The sequence below is a fragment of the Ptychodera flava genome, chromosome 9, assembly GCF_041260155.1.
Source record: "Ptychodera flava strain L36383 chromosome 9, AS_Pfla_20210202, whole genome shotgun sequence".
In the NCBI taxonomy this organism is placed as follows: Eukaryota; Metazoa; Hemichordata; class Enteropneusta; family Ptychoderidae; genus Ptychodera; species Ptychodera flava.
The window spans coordinates 30,541,772-30,556,889 of record NC_091936.1 but is presented as its reverse complement, the minus strand read 5'-3'; the positions used below and the strand labels follow the sequence as shown (position 1 = coordinate 30,556,889).

General features: G+C 39.7%; 1 long non-coding RNA gene across 1 annotated transcript in view; it reads right to left on the bottom strand.

The window, feature by feature from the left end:
- LOC139140634 (uncharacterized) overlaps positions 1-10,080 on the bottom strand; it is a 31,743-nt gene extending 21,663 nt beyond the window's left edge. The window contains exon 1 of the long non-coding RNA XR_011554034.1: positions 9,599-10,080. This is a non-coding gene — a long non-coding RNA (uncharacterized lncRNA). The remainder of the gene's footprint in view (positions 1-9,598) is intronic.
- Positions 10,081-15,118: the final 5,038 nt, after the last annotated feature.

Below are 15,118 nucleotides of genomic sequence, written 5' to 3'. Positions count from 1 at the left end.
CGAAACGGGCGCGATCATTGACGTCACAGGTAAAAACTTCCGGCTGTGGCGCTAGGGGGTATAATTGAAGAAAATTGGCAATATTGTAACAGATCAAAAATCATATTTGATTGTACATTTCGGGTCAGAACTGCTAAAATAACCGGGGTTCGGATCAGTTGTCATCACCCGGACATCTCCGTTATGAATTTTGCGAATGGATAGAATAGCATATGGGCAGCAATTGTACCGTGTTTAAGTACCGCACTGGGTTTTTAAGTAGCGTTTAAACGGGAAACTAAACTGTGTCTCATCCCGCAGAACAAAAATATCATATCATCCACCAAAACTAAAGTCAATCCTACAACAAGATGCTGGCATGCGTACACGAAGTTTCTACTCGAGATATTGCCATTAAGATTTGTTGTAATGAGAACTAAACAGAAATGGCGTGTTTTGTTTTGGTCCAACACATTTATCCAAGCTCGTGATAGGGTACTTTTAGTCGATGAACTCACGTGTTATGCAAATCACATACATTCGGGTCCAATGTCAAATATCCAACAACAGAGAATATACATTATTCTTCTTCAGTGAAAGACAATTTTCTTTCATCAGATAAGTCGTCTCGATTCGATTGGAGCACAAGGTAGAGCAGAAACCGACGCTATAGCGTTCACAGAGCAAAGTTTAGGTTCGCTATGGCGACTACGTGACAGACATTTGTCATACCCCTTAAGAATTATTGACAAATGTCGGTATAAATGCACATCTGGATGTAAGCTCAATATTCAGTTGGGAATCGCATATGTCGTTGAAACATGCAGGAAAGTCTACCAGACGTTAACCAGGGCAGTTGGCAGGGCTACAAAATGATTCAATGCACACATATACTCAGTCTGCCTTTTAGGTGCCCAAAGGACTGGTGATTACTATAAATGACTTCACGTTCTTTGATGAAACCATCTCTCTTGATAGCATTTCTCATCGATGCCTTGTCGATATTGTCGTTGTATTTACTGAACTCAGTCTGTTATTTTGCACTTTGCCTATCAAGCTCTTTGTTTGTTGCCCTCTCTCTCCCTTACTCAGGTTTTCATGCAACGCGAGTTGGCTTCATTAAAATTCGCTGTGCCACAATAGCTCCGAGTCAGAAAATGCATTTTGTGGAAGCATGTTTACCTGTGTTTGCAGTACTCAAAAAGCAACAGGCATGATAAAGTAAACAATATATTGGAGTCTAGGTTTTTGTATTTTCACATTATTAAAACATTGATATTCTGTCCGCAAGGCAAGGGGTCGATCTTGACATCATAAGAACTGAAACCTTCCGGGAAAATCATCTCTACACAAAATAAATGTGTAAGCTAACACAGATTTTGAAAGAATTAGAAAATCATTGCCTGTACGTGGTCGACAGTATTCTTAGGGTGTTCATTAGGCATGAAGTGAACACCTTAAGCGTATAGGCTTCAAGTCTCTCTGACTACATTGTTATGTTAGTAGTGCAAAACAAATGTCTTGTTCTCTGACCTGGCCTGCACACACGCACAATGGCCGAGCGGTTTAGTGTATGACAACATTTGTTTGATTTCACTGCGGAACAATCAGAATCAAGGCTAGCTAGATAATCTTTCAGCTCATTATCAACACCAGCCTGACAAACGATATTTATATCTATATAAAAAGTTCATATATAAACCTAGAAACTAAGGTAACAATTTTGGATCAGACAAATGTTTTTGATTATTCGCCATTAAGTCAATATAATGCTCTCTTGAATTCTCTGTGGGATTATTGCAGCGAGAATATGAAGGTTTTAACGTCTTTTTCTCGAATAGTTCGGAAACAAACTTATATATTATTTGCTGCAGAAACATTTCAAAAAATGGTGGCCGTTTTTAATTTTAGCTTTCTTTCGCCTCGGAAAAGACCGTTCAGTGACCCGTTATTGTACCTTCAGTATAAATTTCGTCCAGCAAAGTAAGAGAAAAGACTAAAAACCTTTCCTTTCCAAGAAGAATTACTGTGATCGTGTATGCGCAATATGGACAGGAGGTAACTTTCCTGTGGTCTGCGTTGAACCGTTGGCAAATGGGAACTTGACATACTGTCTAAATTGAGAAATTGCCCGTTCTGTCAGTTGTAATTATCGTCAAGGCGGTAATATTAGTCGACCACAAATGAACCAACTCTGAGAAAGTTGAAACATTGTCTGAAAGGAGGTGACTCGGAGTCAAAAAAACACCACACATCCGTCAAACTGTCCAGAACTAAGCATCATTTGCAAACGTTGTTTATGGGGATCTAGTGGTATTGTTTCGACTATGTTTGACTTCTTTACAATGTTTCAACTTTCGCAGAATGGATTTCTTTTGTCGACTGACATTACCACTAGGCGATAGTTACACCTACAAGTGTTGATAACTCCACAATTTACACAGTTCCTATATTGCAAATTGTTCAACGCAAACCACTTAATGTTAGCGGGAATAATTATACTATCACAAGACGTCAGTACATTGTCATAGTGTTGCTTCTGGCAGCCTGTCAACGCATTTAGGAAATGCGCAACTGAGAACTCAATATGAACTGAAAACTTGTACTCAATTAAAACTTAATTGAGTTGATACATTGTCAAAAGTCGGCCTAGTGATAAGTTTCGTTGAAAAATTGAAATAACTTAAAGTATAAGAACGCAAGAGTCAGAAAAGTAAGTGAAATGTGGTCAAGTGAGAGACAATTGATATAGGTCAACTGGTCTAAGCCCTACATTAAATACCAAACAGACAAACTAAAATAATACGGTTATTATAATTAGTGTTAAACTAATAATATTTATGATACTTGGTGATGCTTGGATACTCTCTACAATTTTTACTCGGCCATTTGTCCACCTGCTTTACAAATGATTTCTCTTTTTAATACAAAGGGCGCACAAAGGGCTAAAGCAGACTTCTATGGAAGTGTAGACCGGTGACTGTCTACTGTGAATGGGGACAGCTCCAGGGAACCGAAATGTAGCAACAACATTACTGCGAACTGAAGTAAAAGCTTACAAACTCAGTACAGCTTTAAAAGGCCGTATTTTACCACCGATGCAAACAATGACTTAGCAAAGTGGTGATATCGATGTCGACATCGCATAGACGGCAGTAATTGAGTAACGACGATGGTGGCATGCAGTGACAGTGTTGACAACAGAGACAGATAGCAGATGTCCACAAAAAAGCTTTTATCGCCGTTGTCATGTCGTACATAAGTCCATATATATCTAACCACGCAATTATATGTTCCTTGTGTACCCGGATTCTCCACCAGCGCATGTCTGCCCCTTATGTTTGGGAAAGGTTCGAAGACTTTTGCGTTGTTATGTTGCAAGCAGGAATCACGATGGTACGTAGATGGGTTGGAAACAAGACGCAGGAGACGATGTATACAGTTAAGGTGGAATGTTTTTCGGGGACATTTATTCAGAATCTCAAACTTTTGATTTATTAATTTGGTCTACCACTTTGGGGCGCATTGTAAAGCTTATGGAATAAATGAAGTTTTCAACGGCTTAGCTTTGTGAAAATAGGAAATTTTATTTTTCTCCATAGAGACAACACTGGGATAGAGACATTTTAAATATCAACGATCGGTAAATATTGGGTACTTTGTTTCTCTAGTACCAAACATTTGCACGATTGACCCTTGATTTTTATGTTTTTTTATTCTGAAATAGAATGGTTGAAAGTTTGCCTGATAAAAGATTGAGTAAAGTGAAAGCCTTCCATTTTCCAGGCGCGAACTGCCTTAACTTGAAATTTAAATCCAGTTGATTTATTCTCATCGGCTAGTTGAGTTCCGAGCTCGGTCAACAGCCCAGCCAGAAGGCTCGAAGGGCTTTGAAATTTTCCGCACTGAAATCAAGAGAGACTGTTCTCAGTGTGATGTGATCAAAGAAGACTTCCTTGCTGAGTCTAAATATGTACTTGAATAGATTTTACTGTATGGATTATCTGTTGTCCAGTGTCCCATGGAGTGCACTGCTGTTGTTTAAAACCTTTAGCTCTAAGGAAATGACGAATATGCAATGACACAAATGTCATGATACTTCACACCGGTAGTTTTAACGATATATATATATATATATATTATATATATATATATATATATATATATATATATATATATATATATACAAGGTAAAAATTGATAACAGGTAGAACACAGGACTTAAGCGTTACTCAGAGTTATATATATATATATATATATATATATATATATATATATATATATATATATATATATATATATATATAAAGAGAAAAATCACACAGCTACTTCTCATTGTCTCTACACTGCAAATTTTTAGGGGCTTGAAATAATGACCATGTAGGACTTGAAGTCATGTTTCCTGAATTCAGGTCGGATGCTCTACCAACTGAGCTAACGGATCAGTTCAAGTTGGTTTGAGTGCGCCGTCTTGATGGCCTTTTTTCTTCACAGAAAGAGACCTTAGATGTACACTAGTTATTCTCCCGTAGGAGTTGTTTTAAGGAACCGTACTTATGTGACTAGAACTTGTTTGTAATATAATATAATATAATATAATATAATATAATATAATATAATATAATATAATATAATATAATATAATATAATATAATATAATATAATATAATATAATATAATATAATATAATATAATTAAGCAATAAAGCACACCAAGCGACGGTATACCACAAGATTTTGACCAGTTCACGACATATGTGCACGAGCGATAGCGAGTGCATATATAAAGTGAAATGGTCTAAATGGAGTGGTGTACCGTTGCTGGGTGTGATTTATTGCTATTAAGCTTATATCATAACAGTATATTGAAATTCTGCGTGCAACATCAAAAACGGATTTTTTGCTCAAGCTGTGAATTCGAGCGTGTGCCAGCCGTAGTATATCGCCAATATACCATGGTTCTTTTCGCGTCTCTACAAATCAGATCGCTGTATTCGCGCCATCAATATACTGGTATGATATAATATAATATAATATAATATAATATAATATAATATAATATAATATAATATAATATAATATAATATAATATAATATAATATAATATAATATAATATAATATAATATAATATAATATAATATAATATCATATCATATCATATAATATCATATAATATCATATAATATCATATAATATAATAACATATATATTTATATAACACTCATATTTTATGGTTTAAGACGCTTAAACTTTTTGTATGTCAGATGAAACGGTGACATGTATCTTTCAATAGATCAAGTAATGATATAAAGTTGTTTGGATGCTGCAGGGAAAGATACAGGAAAGGCAGTATATCAATATTCTAGTCAAGTATGGTTTATATTACCGTCAAATTACGTTACTAAGAGTCGGCAGGCATGAGTAATTTTCACTGCGGTAACAATTTCCTTGAATGTAATGAAGAAGCTCAACTTGTGCCGAAATGCTGTTTTTTCGGAGTCGTAACGTGTAGACTTGAAGACAAGCGACAGTGTGTTTGCTGATTACCGCTTGTTGCTTGAGAGCTGATACCATCATCCAGAGAAGAAGAAATTCCGAGAACCTTGTCCTCCGATTGGAGGTGTTCTATTTGCACCCCGCTCCAGAGATCATTGCTTGCGTACCTGACCGTTAACATGATGTGCTTCGTCGTTATTTCGTCACCTGAGGCAAAGTCGCAATCCTTGTCGGAGCAATTAATGTTACTTTCGTGTACTCTGTGTCCGCCATCCGTAAGTAATCTTCGCCGACCACGCCGGATTGCGGGATGAAAGAAAAATCTACTTGAGGCATATCATGAATTGAGATTAACTTGATGTTCCAATGATGTGTAAATGTGACATAAACTGGACAATATCCAATCTGTAAATCATCCCGTCAGTGATCAGAATTATCGATTTCGTTTGTGACTCAAGTCGACTGAATATCTGCCCTGTGTACAGATTATAACGTCTCAAGAGCCTTGGCTGAAGCGAGGTATACTGAGGCTGAAGAGAAATACTCCGCGACCGACTGATTGATCATTACGTTCTCAGTTAGGGACGCACTGAACCGCAGATATATAGCAACAAGCTCGGCATGAAATTGAAAGTAATTTTGCAGGTAGTCGAAATCAAAACGAACCTATGAATAGTTGTGTTGACTAACGTATAGGTGTCAGAATTGTTTTCAAAATACCGCACGTCTGCTACTGAGATGGTTAATCTAGTGTGGTCACCAAGGCGCTAGAATACTTAAGTACAAAAAATTGATTCTAAGATCCATACAGGTTGATGTAAAGCCGCAGAGACAAAACTGTGTTAGTTTTATCAAGATATTCATTTTTCCTGGGTACACAGAGCATTAGTTTACCTCTGAATTCATAATCTACGTTTCTACCTTCCTGTTACATGACTGTTTTGACTGTTGAAGCGAGGTTGCCAAAAAGATATTGAACAATTACAGCTCAGTGAATCTTCTTCCTGCTTTCTGACCAACCCCTTCCCCCCTTCTTCGCTGGTCTCTTATATAAAGTTTCTGTCTCGTCGTTGCACACAGACGAAATCCTGCGGAATACGGCCAGACACCATCATGGCGGCAAACTAGTTTCATGCGATTCGTTCTTTGAAAAACTGACTTACGTGTTGGCACATGGCGTTCAAATCTGGAACTGTCAAATGGACGCTACATAGTATCTGCCAGGCAACCCGGACAGGCTCACAGCTGTTGCTTAGTTGGGTAATAATTCAAGTCACGAGTTTATTTGTCATAAATTCAAAATGCAGTACAGTCAGTGTGATCTTTCAACCAAGGCAACTTCTGAAACAGAATCAGTAAAACTTTAAACCCAACACTAAATCATTCAAATAACACAACGCTTCAAATGTTAAGTATATGCCATTCACCCTAAACATTTTAAATAAGAAAATAAGAATAATTAGTCTCGTGAGGTGCACTTAGTGTGTATAAAGGGCGTAGCGATGGTTTCAGATTTTGACTGATTCAAAATAGAGAGAAAAACAGGGAGTTGGTCGCCCGTACAGCGTCAGACGTGTGACAGCTATGTTTTCACTGGAATGAAATAAATGAAGTGTCGAGAGTTCCTGGGGTGAACTGTGTATTGCTCTACTTTCAATGGGCGACCCATTGTGAAACCGTCAGCTTGCACTAGTATCATACACGCACCAGCAAAGAGTGTTTCAAACGGAGCTACATAAGGTTCATTAACCTTGGGAGAAATTCGATAATTTCATTGCACTTTATCGTTGACGGGTACAAGATCTGACCTGGCGCTAACTCGGTGACAGAATTGGAATAACTTAATCTTTGTATCGAAGATCGACATTTGATCCTTCTTTGCTTTTTTGTGTAGATGTACGTGGATGTTGTATAAAACGGCTCTGGGCAGAGGCTAATCGGGAGGCTCGTCAGATAGGATATTGAAAACACTCTTGATAACCCAATTGAAAAATCTATCAATTTCTCTCCCGCCCCCAAGTGAGTGTCCGCCTAACGACCTCTCCAGTCTGTGAAAGTGAAAATATTGACTTTGTGTTTTTTTTTCATTACCTTGAATAGTACTTACACTGCCGCCCTGACAACTGAATTACTTCATTTGTGGCCTTAATCTGTTTGGCATATGCACAGTCACATTTGCTACATTCGTATTTTATCGAATAGAAAAAATATAATGTTAGCATGTCCAAGTCTCCCCTCCTTCGGTCTCCCTGTCTTTGTCTCTCTCTGGACTGTCTGTCGGTCGGTTGTCTGTACTTGCCTGTTTGTGTGTTTTCTGTCTCTCGATGTCTCTCTATCTCTGCTTTCTATTTCTGTCTGTCTATCTGTCTGTCTGTCTGTCTGTCTGTCTGTCTGTCTGTCTGTCTGTTTGTCTGTCTGTCTGTCTGTCTTTCTGGCTTTCTCTTCCTCCCTCCCTCCCCTCTCTCTGTCTCAGTCTCTCTCTGTTTCTGTGTCTGTCTGTCTGTCTGTCTGTCTGTCTGTCTGTCTGTCTGTCTGTCTGTCTGTCTGTCTCTCTCTCTCTCTCTCTCTCTCTCTCTCTCTCTCTCTCTCTCTCTCTCTCTCTCTCTCTCTCTCTCTCTCTCTCTCTCTCTCTCTCTCTCTCTCTCTCTCTCTCTCTCTCTCTCTCTCTCTCTCTCTCTCTCCGCGTAGCCTGTGCTTGAAACATATATTGTGTTATATACGTTCGAGAGAACATAGTGAAACTAATATATATAATATATTATATATATATATATATATATATATATATATATATATATATATATATATATATATCACCTAAATTACTGTCAAATAGACATTATAAGCTCATCTTTAAATAATGTCGCCACGAAAATAAGTTTCATCTGTCGCACTTCCGTCCGGTATGATAAAATTCAAAAATATATGTTTACACGCAAGAAAGTTGCCAGTAAAATCAGTATTACCGGTCGATTATCGTGTGAACTCGAATAAAAGCCGCCAAATATACTTGTTTTCTCATGTGTATGGCGTTTTAGATGTAGACTTTCTGGGGCTAGTGTACTGACTTAAAAACAACGACAACTTGGGTCAAACAATCTGGAACTCACAAAGTTATTCATCTAGAGTGCCGTCCATGTGTAGGCTTTGACAAATACTCGGGATGAAATCGATTTATACGCCCGCCTCCGGGTACGCACTTGTTTACGATCCAAGTCATACCAAGCGAGGCATACCTAATCCTTATCGGCGTGCACGAACGTGTAGGCGCCGTCGTGGTTGCTTAGTTACTCGAGATGTTGACTAAATCGATCGTCGCTGTTTATGCGGTAAAAATCTCACGATTATACTTTTGTGTTTTCCTCGCTTTAGTGTGGTGTCTTGTTTTGTTGTGTTAGACGCTGCAAAAACTCCTGCCTTCTATTACTGCACCTTAATTTTGCCCCTGTGGTCTGTAAACGTTTGCATAATAAAACGAACGCATGTTTATTGCATGATGCGCTGAGCAATCTGCAAATCTTGAAATTGAAATTACTTTTAAAAAGTGTCACTTACGGTCGTTGGCTTTGAGTAAGTCGCCGAAGAAAATACACGAGAAATGACCGTAACTTCTGTGTCGCTTGCCTCTACTCTTACGTAAAGATTTATGATACTGTGTCATTAATGAACGCTGGGGATGTGTTTTTTAACGTCCGGCAGTTTTTTTACCGCATTGATGAGTTTCTAGCAGCTGACAAATCTAAAGTATGAAAAATCGATACGCTCTGTCTGTTCCGATGATGACACCTTCGCCATGTAAAATAACTGATGTCCTTCCACATCTAAAAGTAGCAAGCTGCGATATTTTTGAGTGAACATTTGAACATGATTGACAAAATAACCACGCAAAAGCAAATTAAGGTATACTCATACGAACGCAAAAACATAATGGCGCGTAGCAAACGCGCACTGCTCATCGCATTTTATCTTGTACGCAAATCAGAGAAGCTATACACATGCCAACTACGGATATTCGCGTATTCTAAACAAAATATCAGCAGCTATAAATAGCTCAAATTAAACAAGTACAGCCTCCTTGATATAATTATCGTTATGCAGAATATATACACGTATACGTACTTACCGGAATTACGATTACGGTTGAAAATAAAACAGATCTCGCTCTTTTAAGCAGCCTGCCTCTCAGATGTTTTGCTCCTTTCTGAACAAGTAGTTAAGTGGTCGTTGTAACGCAGCGGAGTCCCAAATGTGATGCTGCAGCGATGCGGAATGACGATCAAACTGACATGAATCGTAATACCGGCAACTGGCCAGCCTTTATAAAAATCAACCAATTATCTGAACATCAATGAAATCAGACTTGCTCCATTGAATTGCATATTTTCCATCAGGAAGTGAGCGGGGGAAAAAAGGCAGACGAAAAATGATAGAATCCTCAGCGAACATCGAGCGCGACGTATGGATGTTATTTTTGACCGTATGCCTGCGTTAATTACTGCTCGACCGTTATCAATATCGACGCCCTGGTGAGTTAGGAATATGGGCGACGATGATAGCAATGACGCAACCAGGAAATGGATTGAGAAGACCTGGTGTAAATGTTATGCAGGTAGCAAGTGTGATCACAAGCGGTTATGGGTACTTTTGTGACGTGTATGACCCGGGACTCTGGATTCATAAACTATCATGTTCATTTCATTCAGCGCATTCATATGGTAACTCCAGTACCTATAGAATAGTATGACAAAGCTCAGAACAGAAAGGCTCAGTACTATACATTACAGTTTGGTACAGTATGGTACATAGTATGTAAAGCAAAGTGAATGCACTGCAGTATATTCCATGGAGTTTAGCACGATAGAGTACAATTGAGTACAGTAAAGTACAGAACAGTACAGTTTAGGACTGTACAGTGCAGTAGAGTAAATGGCAGTTCAGTACAGTACAGTACAGTACAGTCCAGTGCAGTGCAGTGCAATACAGTACAGTACAGTACAGTACAGTACAGTACATTACAGTACAGTACAGTACAGTACAGTACAGTACAGTACAGTACAGTACAGTACAGTACAGTACAGTACAGTACAGTACAGTACAGTACAGTACAGTACAGTATACACATATTGACTGGCCATGAGGGCAACAGCATACGTCTGTACCCCGAGGGACTGTGAGTCACCCCAAAAAACAGACTGTTTCCCGAGGCCGTAGGCCGAAGGAAACAGTCTGTTTTTGGGGGTGACTCACAGGCCCGAGGGGTTAAAGACGTATGCTGTTGCCCTCATGGCAAGTCAATATGTGTTTTGTAACACACCTCATCCGTAGTCATACATAAGAACGTACCATACACAAAAGTTGTCGCGTGTAAGCTATATGATATGTTGGAGTGGTTCAGCAAGAAAAAGTTTTTGCCGACAGGGTCGCAATACTTCTGCAAAACGTTCAATGCACCTTTGATTATCGTGTTCGTTCGTTTCGAGTCCTTGTTTGAAACCAGAGCATTCAGTTCTTCTTCAGAAAGTAGGATAAACCGAGAAATTTCTCGACTATCGTTTCGCTCGTCCGCAGACGGCATCTTTGTTTACATTCCAGTTCGCGCATGCGCCAATGTTTTTTTATTCAGCGGGCATCATTTTTCGGAACTGATGCCTGGCAGGCAACAGTTCCGACAAATGATGCCTGATGACGTCGTTTACGTGGATCAGCACAAAAAGAACGCATCCCACGTGACTGTCAATTGGTGAATTAGAACACAGACTGCGGATGAGGTGTGTTACAGTACAGTACAGTACAGTACAGTACAGTACAGTACAGTACAGTACAGTACAGTACAGTACAGTACAGTACAGTACAGTACAGTACAGTACAGTACAGTACAGTACAGTATAGCACAGTCTGGTACAGCATAGTATTTAAAGTAGAGTGCAATGCAGTACCAGTACAGTACGACAAGGCATAGCACGGTACAACGCAGCACAGCATAGTATAAAGCAGTACAGTGCAGTACAGTGCAATACAGTACAGTGTAGAACAATATACACATATTGACTGGCCATGAGGGCAACAGCATACGTCTGTACCCCGAGGGACTGTGAGTCACCCCCAAAAACAGACTGTTTCCCGAGGCCGTAGGCTGAGGGAAACAGTCTGTTACAATACAGTTTGTAACACACCTCATCCGCAGTCTGTATTCTAATTCGTCAATTGATAGTCACGTGGGATGCGTTCTTTTTGTGCTGATCCACGTAAACGACGTCATCAGGCATCATTTGTCGGAACTGTTGCCTGCCAGGCATCAATTCCGAAAAATGATGCCCGCTGACGTCAAAAAACATTGGCGCATGCGCGAACTGGAATGTAAACAAAGATGCCGTCTGCGGACGAGCGAAACGATAGTCGAGAAATTTCTCGGTTTATCCTACTTTCTGAAGAAGAACTGAATGCTCTGGTTTCAAACAAGGACTCGAAACGAACGAAGACGATAATCAAAGGTGCATTGAACGTTTTGCAGAAGTATTGCGACCCTGTCGGCAAAAACTTTTCTTGCTGAACCACTCCAACATATTACATCATATAGCTTACATGCGACAACTTTTGTGTATGGTACGTTCTTATGTATGACTACGGATGAGGTGTGTTACAAAACACATATTGACTGGCCATTAGGGCAACAGCATACGTCTTTAACCCCTCGGGCCTGTGAGTCACCCCCAAAAACAGACTGTTTCCGTCGGCCTACGGCCTCGGGAAACAGTCTGTTTTTGGGGGTGACTCACAGTCCCTCGGGGTACAGACGTATGCTGTTGCCCTCATGGCCAGTCAATATGTGTATATTGTAACACACATCATCCGCAGTCTGTATTCTAATTCGTCAATTGATAGTCACGTGGGATGCGTTCTCTTTGTGCTGATCCACGTAAACGGCGTCATCAGGCATCATTTTTCGAACTGTTGCCTGCCAGGCATCAGTTCTGAAAAATGATGCCTGCTGACGTCAAAAACCACATTGACGCGAACGCGGACCGGAATGTAAACAAAGATGTCGTCTGCGGCTGATCGAAACGAATTTCTTGGTTTATCCTACTTTCTGAAGAAGAATTGAATGCTTTGGTTTCCAACAAGGACTCGACAAAAACTATAATCAAAGGTGCATTGAACGTTTTGCAGAAGTATTTCGATCCTTTTGGGAAAAACTTTTTCTTAGTGAACCACTCCAAAATATTACATCATAGGCCTACATGCGACAAGTTTTGTGTATAGTACGTTCTTATGCATAGCTATGGATGAGGTGTGTTACAAAACACATATTGACTGGCCATGAGGGCAACAGCATACGTCTTTAACCCCTCGGGCCTGTGAGTCACCCCCAAAAACAGACTGTTTCCCTCGGCCTACGGCCTCGGGAAACAGTCTGATTTTGGGGGTGACTCACAGTCCCTCGGGGTACAGACGTATGCTGTTGCCCTCATAGCCAGTCAATATGTGTATAATGAGTACGGCACAGCACAGTACAATACAGTTCATCACAAAATAGTACAGCAGAGTACTAGTGCGGGTGAAATACGGTTCACTTGAGTATGGAACAACGCAAAACGTTACGACATAGCTAGTACTGTTATGACACAGTTCCAATTATGAAATCACACTGTATACAATAGACCGGATCAAGGTATATTCAAAAGTGTAACATTATAAAACCTAGGTTTGTACGAGCATTACTTTGCAAATGGCGGCACATAGTACACACGGTGAAATGAAACAAATATTTTCCGCTTTTAAAACCGTTGACGCCGAAAGTTCGGCAGCAGTTGTTCCCAGTCTTTCCTTTGTTCTTTTATTTTAATGCGCCAAATCCTTTACTAACACAATTGTCATGTCCGTCGCAGCTGTAGCCATGATGCACCCCAAACACGATTTGTCAAAGCTGCCATAGAAACTACGCGTGTCACGTGTTTTGAAATGTTCGTGTGGGTGGTTGTATGTCAGTGTCTGTGGTGTGTGTGTGTTTACACTTAGCTTCTAGCGTTTCTAAACATGCAGGGACGTGCACGGAATAGAAGCAATATTTCATTCTGTGAAACAAGTAGACTTTACTGGCAAAACACTGTTCATTTATAGTAACAAACACTTACAGAGGTGGGGTATATGTTGACCCCCCCCCTCCCCGATATAGATAAACAACAATTTTGTCATTATGCGCTTCGAGGGTGGGCATAAAAGTCTACTATACTAACTTGCCGCATTTAACATCACCTATCATTTCTAAATACATTGTATTTTTGCATCTCTATAGGTGTACTGGAAGCATTTCGGCGTAAAACCTGGCTGAGTTGATCCATTATGTCGAATGTCCGGTTTTTATGAACAGGTCGTGTAGTATCGATCAGCGATAACTCGGGAAAAAAAGGCTGATGTTTGGTGAAAATCTACACGAGGATCATTGCCCTGTTTTGACGCTAATCGTCGCTAGATACGCGTACAATTGCTCTGTATTTGGCCAGGCAAGAGGGTCAATTGGTTGTTATCGTCAGCCAGCAAATTACATCAAATAAAACAAATAGCCGTAAAAGGACTACTTCAACCATATTAGCTTAATATCTGATTGATCACTTTTTTTACCATGAAAATATTTGCCCGAACGTAATCCTACACATGATTCGTGTCCCCGCGCTTCACTTTTGGTTAGAACTATAAATCACTCCGCTGCTCGGAGCAAATCAATCATGTAACTGCTGATAATATTTGTACCAGTTGCCAGAGGTGATTGTTTTCATCTACTTCTGCGAGAGAGAGGGCGTGATCAAACTGTGTGCAACCTCTCTCACTCACAGGGCAAGGGTATGAATATTTATCTTACTGAAGAGCGCACCCCGGCCAAGACAGCTATTAAGGTAGAACGCGCCTCGGGGATAGATATTTGGACTCTTGAACTTTTTCAATTCTTTTCTGATCTACCACTTGTAGGGGTTCATTTTGAAGCCCTTTGCATAAGAAAAACTTTTACCGTACTATTTTTTTGAAAATTCTATTTTTCTCCATAGAGTTAACATAGGGATGGCGGCCATCTTGAATTGCAAATATTGGTAAAGCTCGGGTAACTTGCTTCTCTAGTACCTATATTTTCACGGTGACCTCTGATTTTTATTCTTGATTTTGAAAGAGAATGACTGAAAGATTCCTTGAGGAAAATTTGAGCAAAAGTTTAAGTCTTTCACTTTCGAGGCGCATACTACTTTAAGGTGGCATGAATAGAAAACTGCTCGTTTATTTGTGCTCACTTCTGCTTAGAAAACAAACGGCATTTAGTTTATTTGCGCTTCATAAAATTTCATCTTTTTTCACTATGGTGAACATAACCTAGCTGGGTACGCCTTGGATGAACTTTACGCGTTGCCGTTCAGTATTGCGTTTTATGGTCGGATAATTGACAATTCTTTTATGTGACAATATCGGCGTCATATTTAACATGCGGTCGTTTTGAGCGTTTAAGTGGCAGATCATAAACTGTAAGGAATGTATTTATGATTGGGTGATCGACAGACTGACAGGTGATAAAATACTCATCGTTAAAGCGAAAAAGGCAGTTCAGGAGGGCTCGACTTCTCGAACGAAATTTAATTCTCAGAAGGGTACGGAATTATCT